Source organism: Etheostoma cragini, chromosome 10 (assembly GCF_013103735.1).
Source record: "Etheostoma cragini isolate CJK2018 chromosome 10, CSU_Ecrag_1.0, whole genome shotgun sequence".
Taxonomy (NCBI): domain Eukaryota; kingdom Metazoa; phylum Chordata; class Actinopteri; order Perciformes; family Percidae; genus Etheostoma; species Etheostoma cragini.
In genome coordinates this window covers 5008313-5019493 of record NC_048416.1, presented here as the reverse complement: position 1 = coordinate 5019493, position 11181 = coordinate 5008313, and the positions used below count along the sequence as shown (strand labels likewise).

The 11181-nt window shown below is 39.3% G+C and overlaps 1 long non-coding RNA gene across 1 annotated transcript in view; it reads left to right on the top strand.

Annotated features, from left to right (window-relative positions):
- The window catches only part of LOC117951411, a 17125-nt gene extending 6172 nt beyond the window's left edge, over positions 1 to 10953 (top strand). Inside the window, exons 2-3 of the long non-coding RNA XR_004658176.1 lie at positions 77 to 83; positions 10855 to 10953. This is a non-coding gene — a long non-coding RNA (uncharacterized LOC117951411). The remainder of the gene's footprint in view (positions 1 to 76; positions 84 to 10854) is intronic.
- Positions 10954 to 11181: the final 228 nt, after the last annotated feature.

Here is an 11181-nt window from a genome sequence, read left to right as displayed (position 1 = left end):
TAAAAAAAAAAAAAAACTAATGCGAATAAAGCGGGTGAAAGTGTTGATGCTTCATTAAGACCAACGTGCAACCTAGCTAACAGGTGAAGAACACACCAAAACGACTATAGCTAACTTACTTTAAACGTGAAGAACTATAGACCAAAAATAGGCTTAAGTGAACTGACAACATGAGTTATACGACTTACAGTTCTCAAAGACTCTCACACACAATCTCAGCTGGTTATCCTCCGGACAGCTTGTCTCTTTTTCATTTCTCTCACTTTTTTCTCCGTGTGGCGCGCACACCCGCTCGCGGTGTGTCGCGCGTGTATGCGCTATTGTCCGACATGACAACCTCTTGTAAAAACTAAAGTAACGAGCCAATTTTGTAAAATGTAAGGAGTAGAAAGTACCGATATTTGTGTAAAAATGTAAGGAGTAGAAGTAAAAAGTCGCCACAAAAATAAATAGTAAAGTAAAGTAGAAATATCAGAAAAATCTACTTGAGTACAGTAACGAAGTATTTGTACTTTGTTACTTCCCATCTCTGAAAATTTGAGATCGTATTCAGAACGAGCCATCATCTTGCCGCCATTAGCCTCGGTTGTGAAATTTGGGAGAAGCCTGACCCACGTGACATGTTCGTCCAATCAGCTGCCGGCCAACATCCCTGGTCCCTTCCCTTTCTGCTTTGTAGTCCATTTTGCTCAGGTTTAGAGTACGTAGTGTCTACCGCTTATAGGTACTGTCAGTGCACTAACTTATTGTGTTATCTACACTATGTACTTAAATCTAAGTGTTTGAAGTGTGCACAAAGCCTTAGTAACACAAATATATTTGTATCAAGCACACCCAGGTTTATCTATGTCAAAAGTAGTGATGGCCAAATGAAGCTTTATGAACCATTTTCTTTATTTTCTGAAGCTTTATTTGGACATCACTAGGCAGCACAGGCCGCGTTTGCGCCTGCTCAATGAAAGTAAGGTAGTCTTGCTTTAAATGAAGCTTTGTGAAGCTTCATAAACCTTTATTTGTAATGCTCAGTACCCAGTAGATAAAGCTCTCTGTTCATCAAAGGGTTCATAGCAAACTGAATGCCATTTGTTGAGCAGTTTTCTTAAAACCAATAGCCCAATAAATTGTTGGGTCAAGAAATACGACCAATGGTTCATGAAATTTCATTTGACAATCAGTAGTTTCATTAAAAGTGAGAATCTAACTTTCGCTGAGCAGTGCTCACCAGCGCTCTTAAGCTCTTAAATGAGGTTCCACAAAAAAATCTGCTCACACATTCATTCCGCCAATACTCAGTAATAAAACGGCCTCATAATGCAGACAAGCACACTTTCACTCAGTCACACACATCACATACGAGAGGTTTACCAGTCAGACAGTGTAGGAGGAACAAACAGTCAATAACACATAGTTTTGGATAAGCAGGCATCATATTGAGCAGATCCAAGAATCAACATCTGACCTTCACCGCAATCGCAAGTACAGCCTTGTGTTTGTGCTTCAGGCAGTCGAGCGTTCTTGAAGAAGCAATGAAGGAAACGAGTAACATAAACAAGATAATCATAGCTGAGGGCTCTCACTAAAAGCACTCCCTGTGTTAAGGATTAGAAAAAGCTTTTGAAAATTGTCAGAGTGGTCTATTTTACAGATAGAGGAACATTCAACCATAAACTACAACGTAATACAACATCAATCACTGTTTGATGCACTTAATGATTTCTGTGAAGATTGGGTGCTATGTACCTTTTTGTAGCACCCACTCCCTCAACATTACTAACCTAAGTTGAATTGACATAACCTATTGTTTCATTGAAATCCAGTCTTAGGGCTCTTGCACACCGCCTGCGTGACACACATGCCAAAAACAAGTACACGCTAGAAACAGCCGATGCCTATTTTGGCATGTTGGAAGTGGTTGCAGGCAAAACATAATACAAAAAGATGTTTATATGTCCTTTTGATGTTTGAAAGGTTCTCTAGGTTTTGACAAATGCAGATATGAATGTAATTTTAAAAAGAAAGCAAAAATGTATTCTCAAATATTGCACCTGTCAATACAGAACAAAATATTCTGTCTTCCTATTTTGCCATCAATACTGCCAACGTTGTCTTTGTTGTTTTCAAATTCGTATACATGTATTGTGAACTTCCATACATGTCTTTTGGAAACCACTACTAAAAGACCTAATATCTAATATAACCTATATCATATACAATTGGGATCATATGAGTGTAGTAAATAAACACCTGGATGTGTGTCTTGTTTTTTTTCTTTCCAACACTCTGAAAGAAGACCTTATGGAAGCAAAATAGCCCAACATCTCAAAATTGACCAGTGCATGAAAAATCAATGTGTTTGCCTGCAGTGCCTGGTATTAAATGAGCAGTCTTGCTGCATGCAGTCTCTGCTCCTCCTCATCAAAGCGAGGCTGTGGTGGTAGAGTGGTTAATTTGATGATGAAGAGACACGTTATCCACCACCACCAACAGCAGCCTCGTGAATAAACCAATTCCTCTGTTACTCTTTCAACAAATGCTTTTCCAAGACAGGGAAATAAACAGCATACACACTTCAACTAGTATATGTCAGTAACTCAAATCATCATGGAAATTTAATTATAGACAATAGGGAGATCATCACAGTTTAGTGCGCCAATAATTACGTTTTTGCAGAATAAAAAGAAAGGTAGCCTTACACGGCGCCTTTCCTTCCATCTTCACTGCACACTTGCCTCACAAATGTAAGTAAACACAAACACACACACATACAGTTATGTGTGCTCATTTCACAGATCTATGTTCTCAGTTATAATCAACATGCTCTATTTACTTTTGAAACAAACTAATTGTAATTATGGTCACATTGTGCCTGGGGCAAGAAAAATCCTTATCTTCCATTCAATTTACAAAGTTGCAGACATGTACTCCCTTCACTCCACACACATACACACACTCGCTAATGTCTCTAGAAAATAAGAAATGAAAACATGGAACTTTTAAAGGAGAACTATGCAGTTTTTTTTTTAGCTTAAATTTACCTTAACTGAACATCTTCGGAGTCACTGGAAGTGTTATATGACTTTTTTCTAGTTGAATGTTGGTCGTCTCGCTCCCCGCTAGCACCTTTCAAACACCCTTTCAAATTTTGGCCTGGTGAGTCACCAGACGCAGCATCAGAAAGTATCGCGTGATATCAGGTCTCGAGGTGTAACAAATTGCTTCACGGCACTGCACACGTACACTCATTCATGAACCGGCTAACAACGTAGCGATGGAGTTCTTTCCGAGTTTTTCACACTGTTGTCATGGTTGAGCCGGAAACAAAGAAACAGAAAGCTAGGAAAGAACTGTCAGAGGAACAGAAGAGGAAACGGCAGACTGACGGAGCGAGGAGTTAGACACAAGTACCAAGTAACCTGTGAGCAAAAAGTGAGAAAAAAGTGAAGGAATGGCCAAAACTGCATAGCACCCCTTTAAGTTATAGCAAAAAAACAGAAGGGCTATATGGTCATTTTTGCCCTGGCCTTGTCCCTGAACACAACTTGACTTGTTTCATGTGAAAACTCGCCTTCTCTCCCGTTAGCCTGGCTGCACACTATTACCACTGCAAAGCCCAAGATGCCACTCATGTGTTTGTGTCCCAGTTGAAAACATGAGCAGACACCTGTTTAACTGCCTCCCAAAATCCTGCTGGGTCACCTTTAAGCTGCTATTAGTTCTTGGCAGATTTTATGGCTAATCTATGTGATTCTGTTTCCTCCTTCCCTCTCTGGGATTTTCTAACAGGACATGTACAGATTTGTTTTGTACTAATCTAACACGGATTTCATAGCTAATGAACCTTCTCTCTCCCTCTTCTTTTCTGCTTACTTCTCAATCCCTCCGTGTCTGTTTTGGGGTCTTGTTGGATCTAACAGACTTATTATTGCATCGGTTTGTGTCTCAGAGGTTTATAGCCGAGCTTGTTCAGTATTTTCCTCAGTAATAATTCACTAGACATCATTATGGTTTAAGGCGTGGAGGCCAGTACACTAGGCCGCTCTTGTCACTACGCTCAGGAGCATTAAGGCTGTGCTATGATTTTGTTTGACAGTGATGCAGCAAAAAGTAGCCAAGAACACAGAGAACACAGCCAGAAGTAGCAAGATCACATTGATTCAGCAAAATAGCATAGCATCAAAAATAGCCTTAAGTAGGGAGCAGAATACAGCAGGAAAATGGTCCAACGAGGCAGAATGTTAAACAGATTGTAGTCTGGAAGTTCCCGCTGGTTCAACAAACAAATAAATAAAACTCGTAATATGTACCTTGTACTATTAACCTCTAAGACAGGGGTTATACAATTTACAAATGGACAGTATGTTACTAAGCAGACACTGGCTGCACTGGCCTTATTCATTGTTTAATATTTAAACATTTGTTTTAGAAAATTAGTAAAACTTTTAGTAGCCTATATCAGTGTGGACATAATGATAAGTAGATGTTTAACTGGGAAAAGCTGCACCTCCGTAAAGGAAGCAGTTCACTAAAGATTGATGGTCAAAGTCAATAAATGTTAAATAAAAGTATGTGATGAAAAAAGAAACCAGAATGTTAAACGAGTTATCTGACTCCAAAAGAATGATTTTGTTGCACTGTAACTGCTGGCTGTGTCACTCAGCAACTACTTTCTAACACGTTCACCACTATCAACTTAACCCTCATGTTGTCCTCGGGTCAAATTGACCAGTTTTCCTAGATCAATGTTTTTTTTAATTACCCCAAATAACATGATTGATTCCACACAACGCTCTTTGGGGTAATTTTGATGGGTAATTTTATACAATAGTAAAATCGTATTCAATTTTATAGCATTTGAAAAAAACAATTTAAATGGTTTTGAAATAGTATTGAGTAAAAGTTGACATATTTCAGTCTGTGATTATCCATCAACATCCATTCCTTCAATTTTAGTCTAAGTAATTCCTAATTTCTTCTTTTCTAACTCAAACATTTGGTATAATTTCCTCATTTATTGACCATAATTAAAGTGAAATACTCTACTTTCCAACTTAAATGTGTTTCTTAATTGTTGTGTTGTTGCATATGGATCACTGTGATGCTTTAACTTTTATAAATTGAATTTTACAACCGTATTAGTACCTTAAAACATTCAGGTTTTGTCCTTGTTTTTGTGATGGTATTCTGTGTCATCGGTGCAGCATCCTTAAGAGGCCTAAGAGGCTGGACATCTGAGTGTCTAACTCTCATTAGATAACAGACACTGACAGATTCAACCTTCACTCCTAATTTCCACCGGGTGCGGAACGTCTGCAGATCCGCTCCAAAACGGCAGCAGAGTCATTAGGTTTCCATTAAAGTCAATTTGTGTATTTTCACTGACTGTGGAACGACTCCGTCCTGTCTCCGTCCCAACTCCGGCGATCCCCAGACCTCTGGAGCAGATACACAGAGCTTATATTTTTGCCCGACGCCATAGAGCTCTGCAGCAATAAGCATGCGGCAGACAACAAACTAAAACATCTGGTTAATTTTCAAAATAAAATAGAGCGTGCTCACGGCGGATAATATTTCCCTGTGCTACACCTTGAAAACACAACACAGAGTGTTTTACCCTCTACTTCTCTGGATGGAAACAAACTGTTGTTGTTTTTGTGGTTCTATTGTACACAAATTTGCGAGATCTTGTGGTTCCTCGTGACTTCGTGGGGCGGCTGTGGCAGTGGCTCAGTGGTAGAGTGGTCCCTTGCCAATCGGAAGGTGGTTTGATCCCTGGCCCTGCAGTCTACTGTCAAAGAGTCCTTGGGCAAGACACTGAACCCTGAGTTCCCCCCGATGCTGCGCCATCGGGGTGTAAATGTGTGTGAGTGTTTATCTGATGAGCAGGTGGCACTTTGTACGGCAGTTGTTAAGACTAGAAAAGCGCTATATAAATACACTCCATTGATATTTACTTCAGCTGTCAGTCATGGCCGCAGCCGTTTGGGAACCGATTGAAATTGGGGGTCAGTCTGTAGAGAATACGTGGGCTGTGCTTTCTACATATTCTATAAATCACCATTGCTATAAATCTACCCTATTGCGTTGTAATATTGCTTTCTCACATTTGACAAGTAGACGGCTTGTGACGCGGTGACAGCACACTCTTACTGAAGATGTAAATCTAGTGTCATTTAAAAAAAGGCTAAATCATTTCCTCAACAATCAGGGCACTGCAGGTTTTATCTATCAATTTATCTATGTATCATATCCGCGTCCTGGCATCTTTCTCCCCTCTGCTGTCCTCAAACCATGTTCTCTTCAGGGAAACAACGACAAACTTCAAGCTAGCAAGCGACACGCTAAAATGTTTTCGAAGAAAAATTGGCTCATGCAACAAGGCAGGCCTGCTTGGTTCTTCAATCAGGGAATGATTGTAAAGATTTACAAAAAAAGCATGTTTTACTATCTAAAGGAATTGCTATAAACAAAGTATACATGGTGATACACTAGTAAGGGCAAATTATGTTTAACCATGCATCCAGCTATGTATCTCACCTAAGCAACCTCCCATGTGTCAGTGTGGTCCTAAAGACGTGACTCCTTGTTAAGTGTGACTATGACTAGATCCTGCTCTGCGCTCTGTAATGATACCTCGGGGAATGTACAGTATGAGCTGTATGATATACAAAGTGATACAGAGAAAGAGGGGGGAAGACAATGGCACAGCAACAAAGATGAAGGAAGAATAAGGAGGAAAAGAATGCATGAACAATGAATGTGCAAGTGGGAACTTAAGAAAACAAGGAAACAGAACCTGCTCCCACTAATACTTTGAGCGTGTGTGTGTGTGTGTCCACAATGGTGTTAGCAATATGCAGCTATTTCTTTGTGTCTCGGTGGGCCTTTTTAAAATGATTCATGTTCCAGGCTTTAGAAGCAATATTCACTGTACCCTTAGCTTTCATCCGTTCTCTTCTCCTTCCTCATTCACCACTGGCTTTGGATGAAAAAGCTCCCTTTGTTCCCATAATGCAAGGCTCAAACCCAGCCAAACCATATTTGTTGGGGGGCGATACAAATACAGTACATTTGTCATCACAGTAAAAAAAAAACACATGACAATGTAGTAGCTTATTTAAAATGATCAATGGAGCCCAAAGTCCAGAGACATTATTGATTCTTTTTTTGACCTAGGTGTTTTCATTCATTTCTCCTTCCTGTAGTCTGTTTAAAATACTCACTAAGTGTTAGCGCTATGCCATATAATTCTTCTACTAGCAGAAGTTTTACTCCCCAAAGTCCTCCAAACCATACAATAATATTTTGTTTGTTTCTACCTTCTAATCAAAGAACATGTGTGCATTAATCTCACGTCAATATAATAATAATGTAAATAGTAATGTTGCTTTAAGACCAAAATGTAACCAAGGGGACCGACAACCAGATAAAGATCACATCCCAAACAACACCTTTGAACAGAGACAGGAGTTAGCATCTCTCCTGCCAATTTATAATGAGCCTGAAGTTGTCACATTATAAATTAAATGGATTAATACTCTTTTACCCGAACATGTAATCTGTGTTTCATTGTGGGACTGCAAGGATGACAATCATAAGAATGATATATTTAGATTAAGACTTGAAGCTCACAGATGTAAGCTTAATAAATCTGCACTGAGACCATCTTATTCCTTTTACTGCTTTTTCTGTGTGTGTGTTTTTTATTGTTACCTGTTGACTGTTGAAGCAGTCGATGCAAGACAATTGTCTGTGTGAACAGATAAAGTTGTATCTTATCTTATACCTGCAGAGTAGAAACAAGTTCAAATACTGGATCCCCAAAAATATTTATCAAAAATATAGTTGGACAAATTGTATCTAGCGGTCGCATAAGCGAATACAGTGAATACATCAATATGCCAAAAAAGCAACTTTTTGCTTTTTCAATCACCATCCCCACACATAGTAGTTCTATCTGTTTAGCATGTGAGCCGAAAGATTCATAAGGACTCTATAAATGTGGTTATTCTGTGTTTCACTATTGTAAGTGCTGTATCCCTTCACTTGACAACCAGCCGAATGCATCAATATGATTCCTCTTGGGGAGTCTGAAAGGGGCTGCAGCTACATCATTTTGGTGGGTTTTTCAGAGCCAAACGCCTAAATTGCTATGCTTAGGGAGCTACAGGCACTGTGTCAGACATGGATTTGGTTTAATGTGTCACGAATGGCTACATTTCATTCTCAGTCCCTTTTCAGAAAGTTGGAGTCTTCTCGAAAACTGAATTATTGAAAGGCATAAGCTTGTCACATCCAACCTATGAAGAACGATAGTTAGCACTTTGAGTGCTGTACTGTATTGAATGGACTGGGGTTTGGAATTCAAGTCAATTCAATTCAACTATAAATTTGAGCTGGCCCTGGAATGTATGAAGCAAACTCTTTACCCACTGTGTATCTATCAGTGTGGTCATTCATCAGAGCAAAAAAAGAGGATACATGTGGTTCATTTTGACAAGAGGATTAAAATTCCCACTTATGACGTTTGTGTATGTGTGCGCGAGTGTTTCATTGCCATTCAGTTTGAGCCAGAGTATGAATCCTGTTGCATTTAATGATTTCTTGATGTTTACTCAAAAGTCATTTTTCACTTATCAAGTGATACAAATCAACATTTACAACATACATACATTAAATATAAACTGTGTATACTGTGTGTGTGTGTGTGTGTGTGTGTATAAAAATAAAAAATAAATCCCCCTCTCACCCCTTGTGGAGTGGTATGTGTCATCCTCAAGCCCGGGTCCTCTACCAGAGGCCTGGGACTTCAGGGTTCTGCACAGTATCTTAGCTGTTCCTAGGACTGCACTCTTCTGGACAGAGACCTCATGTTTTACCTGGAATCCGCTGTAGCCACTCTCCCAGTTTGGGGGTAACAGCCCCCAGTGCTCCGATTACCACTGGCACCACTGTTGTTCTTACTTTCCACATCTTTTCTAGCTCCTCTTTCAGCCCTTGGTATTTCTCAAGCTTCTCATGTTCCTTCTTCTTGAGGATGCTGTCGCTTGAGATTGCCACATCTATCACTACTGCCTTCTTCTGCTGTTTGTCGATCAACACAATGTCTGGTTGGTTAGCAATCATCAGTTTGTCAGTCTGGATCTTCAAGTCCCACAGGATCTTAGCTCGGTCAGTCTTGACTACCTTAGGAGGTGTCTTCCATTTTGACCTTGGGACTTCCAGCCCATGGCAGATGTTCTGTACACTATGACAGCTACCTGGTTATAAATACGTACAGACATACATACATACATTTCTAGTTCCCAGACCATGGGGCTCATGCAAGAACATGTTTATATTCTTATCCTAAACCACTCTAACTTTCTTTTGTTTGAGGTTTTGTGAGTATTCTTAGTTGGATTCACTAAACTCTCTTGCTCATTTCCGCCTGCAAATTACAAAGACATGAAATAATCTTACATTTACATTTCAAATCTAGTCTGATTTGTTTTGAGTATGGGTTGTATTGTCTAGTACTATCTATGCCAGACTTAATTCAAGGTAATATCACTTGCCTTGTCTTGTATAGCAATTTTATTGTATTTGATACAGCACCATCATCCAGAAAACTTAAGTCTGCGTAAATCAAGCAAAGTACTTATTGTAGAGGATTTTAATATCCATGTGTACATTGACAACAGTAGCATTAAGTTTGCTTTCAATTTACTACTAGATTAAATTTTTTAGTCTGAGTGTGCATAAGGGCAAGCAATTTTTAACCACACCGTTGACCTTATGCTGGCATATGGCATCAAAATTGGAGATTTAATAGTATTTGCGCAGAATTCTTTATTATCAGACCATTCTCTAATAACTTTTTAATTCTTACTACCCGACTATACAAAATTAAATAAAACCTATTGTGCTAGATGTCAAGGAGGATATTCCAACAGCATTTATTTCCTTAATATAACAGAGGACTCCTTTGTTAACAACATCCCAAATTGAAATTATTTTGTGGACGTTGGTATGATCTTGCTACGAACATCTTTAGACTCTGTTGCTCCTCACAGACTCTGATGAAGAAAACTGAAAGAATCTCATTTAGTTTGGCAAGACAGTTTGAAAACATGTCGGAAGGCCCTCAGAAATGCCAGATCAGACTATTACTCCTCACTAACATAAGAAAATAAGAACAACCCACAGTGCTTCTTTTCAGCACTGTAGCCAGGCTGACAGATAGTTCCAGCTCTATTGAGCCATCTATTTGTATAGCTCCTTTAATGATAAAATTATAACAATTACAGGTAAAATTCATCATCTTTTTCCCTCAACTTCTAACGGTTTAACTTTAAATGCAGGACCGCTAGAAAGAACAACAAGACCTGACATTTATTTAGAACACTTCTATCCTACAGACCAATAATGTTAAAGGTCTCTTCAGCTAAGCCATCTACCTGTCTTGTAGACCCGATCCCAATGAGGCTGCTTAAAGAAGGGTTACCCGTGGTTAACACTTCATAACTAGATATGATCAATATGTCTCTATTAATAAATGTGCTGTATTTATATAGCGCTTTTCCAGTCTTAACAACTGCTCAAAGCACTTTTACATCTACAGGAAACATTCACTATTCACACACATTCATACACTGTGGCCGGGGCTGCCGTACAAGGTGCCACCTGCTCATCAAATAGACATTTACACACATTCACACTCCGATACGCAGCACCGAGGGCAACTCGGGGTTAAGGGTCTTGCCCAAGGACACTTCGACAATGACTGCAGGGGCAGGGACCGAACAACCAACCTTCCGATTGGCAGGCAACCGCTCTACCACTGAGCCACAGCCGACCCATGTTGTACAACAATAGGTTGTGTACCGCAGTCATTTAAAGTACCTGGGATAAAACCTCTTCTGAAAAAAAAACACCCTCGACCGAGGTCTTACCAAACTATAGACCTATATCTAATCTACCTTTTCTCTCCAAGATCCTTGAGAAGGTAGTCACTAACCAGTTAAGTGATTTTTTACATACTAATAGTCTTAGGATTTAGAATGCATCATAGCACAGAGATGGCAATGGCCATATTGTTAGGAACACAAAATTAACTTCCATTGTTATGTGGATGACACCCAATTATATCTATCAATCAAGCCAGACAAAACCAGTCAGTTAGGTAAACTTCAAGCATGCATA